The sequence below is a fragment of the Geospiza fortis genome, unplaced genomic scaffold (genome assembly GCF_000277835.1).
Source record: "Geospiza fortis unplaced genomic scaffold, GeoFor_1.0 scaffold485, whole genome shotgun sequence".
In the NCBI taxonomy this organism is placed as follows: Eukaryota; Metazoa; Chordata; class Aves; order Passeriformes; family Thraupidae; genus Geospiza; species Geospiza fortis.
In genome coordinates this window covers 513,719-516,106 of record NW_005054457.1, presented here as the reverse complement: position 1 = coordinate 516,106, position 2,388 = coordinate 513,719, and positions in this window count along the sequence as shown.

Here is a 2,388-nt window from a genome sequence, read left to right as displayed (position 1 = left end):
AGCATCTCAGCTCTGTCCTTCCTTCCCACAGCCAGAAACGCGGCTCCAAACCCCAGGGAAGTCCCAGAAATCCAGCGTTGCTCCTTAGGGACTCTTCCCTTCTTTCCACATTTGCTTCAGCTTCTTCTCTCTGGAATTTTGGCCCCAGGCAAGGCAGTGGATTATACCGGGCATCCCGGGGAGCTCTGTCCTTCTTCAGCATGCTCTGGCGTTAATAAATTGAGCAGCAGGAGGAGGCAGAGGCATCTGGGTGGGGTTTCATCGTCCCCTCGGTGTGATAAAGCTGTGCTGGCACCAGGGGAGCACCACCAAGGCTCAGCTGGCTCAGGCACAGAGGAAAAGCCAATCTCAGCCCCCAAATACCCCGTGGGGCAGAAAACCTGACCCTCAGCATTTCACTGGGCACTCTCTGTGCCCTTGCAATGGTTGGTGTGAGGACAGAGCTCTGCCAGGTGTTTCTGTCTCAAACCATTGGATCTTTCCCCCAAGGACTGCCTGCAGCAGGACGCTGGGTTTTTGAGTGGCAGCTCCTCTCCCCTGAGCAGAGCCACTGCACAGACCCCATTCCTGTGTGCAGGGGTCACAGGTGAGGGAAGGACCTGCACTGCTCCATCTGGGTGCCTCCCACGCTCTGCAAAGCCTTGCAGAAGCACAGACAGAGTTCCAAGGCAGCCCAGGGCTGAGGATGTTTCTGTGGTGAGTTTGATGAGGACACGTGGCAGGGCCACGGTTTGGAGATGGTCTCCCTGCATCAGTCAAATCTGCTTTGCAGCCTTTGGTGTCAGGGTTTGGCAGCCACTCACACCAGGAGAATTATCCCCAGAGGAGCTGGGCTCAGGGTACTGGGGTTCAGAGGGGTGCATGAATTAATTAAACCAGCTTAGACTAAGCCTGGGTGGCCACGCTGGCCTCCGGCTGCCTCAGGTTTGAGCCTGGGCTCAGGCACTGCCCATGGTGCGGATTCACCTGGGCACCTCCCTCACCTCAGCAGCCATGGAAGGGTAGCAGCCCTTCCTCCCATGAGCAATGAAGGGATTTTCCATTTCTCCAGGTGCTCCCCAGCAGCAGAGCAGCTTCAGATGGCACAGCCAAAGCTTTCCTTGGCAGCCTCACAGCCTGTGGGCTCTCCTAAGGGAGTTATCAAATGAGCTCTGGGCACTCACACCTCGGTAGCTTGAGGAGATGATTCCCACAGGGTGCAAGAAGGGATTTTTAGGGGTGGTTCTCCCTTCCTCCTACACTGCTCTCCCAAAAACTGCCTGTCTGCAGCTGCAGGGATCCCCTCAGCTCCCACCTCCGTGTGCTGCTCCTTGCTGGGATTCCTCACTGTCCTCTGTGTGTCCTTACAGCTGGCAGCACCTGGGCTCCATCAGGAAATGTGTGTGGAGGCTTTGGTCGGGTTTGCAGGGGGACACGGAGGAAGCACCAGGGCTTTGAGGGAATTCTGCCCGGGTGGACGTGGCTCACAGCAGTGAGAGCCGCTGTGCCTGAAGGGATTTTGCTCAGAGCAAACCTGTGGTGGCCGTGCCAGGGTCACTGGGCAGCCCAGGGCAGTGCCAGCCCTCTCCTGCTGCACCCCAGAGCTCTCCTGGAGCAGGAACAGCTGGAAGGAGTGAAGAGTGTATTGGGAACAGCTGGAAGGAGTGAGGAGTGTATGGGGCTGGGGTGGGAGTGCTGCTCTCTCTCCACGCCGGGCACATCAGGGAGCAGGAGCTGGCACTCAGCTGGGCTCAGTGCACCTTCCCAGCGAGGCGCCAACAGCTCCAGGCTGGAGCAGCAGTCCTGGGAAGCCTGGGAGAGGCTGTGCAGGGCTGGCAGGGCAGAGGGGACAGCATGGCCTGGGGGCAGCACGGCTGGACAGCCCTGGGGACAAGGTGTGCCCAGCACCAGGCTGTGCTGTGGGCACTGCCCTGGCACAGGGATAAGGTCACAAACACCTACAGGGACCACATTCCTGCAGGGACCACAGGGACCACGGCCCCGGGGACAGCCAAGGGGTTCACACCTCACACACAGCTTTAGGGACCACATCCCTGCCAGGACCACAGCCCCGGGGACAGCTACAGTGTCACTCACCACATCCCTGCCAGGACCATATCCCCGGGAACAGGTACAGGGTTCTTACCCCACACACACCTTTAGGGACCACATTCCTGCCCATCCCTGCCAGGACCACCTCAGACCAGGAACAGATCCAGTGTCACTCACCACATCCCTGCCAGGACCACATCCCGAGGGACACGCACCAGCTCTCACACCCCTACCCGTACCCCTGCCCCGAGCCCTTTCCCCTCTCCCTGCGGATCCCCCCTCTCTCGGGCGCTGCCCCGGGCGGGCGCTGCGGGCTGCGGGCGCTGCCCGTGCGGGCGGAGCGGGGCCGGGGTGCCG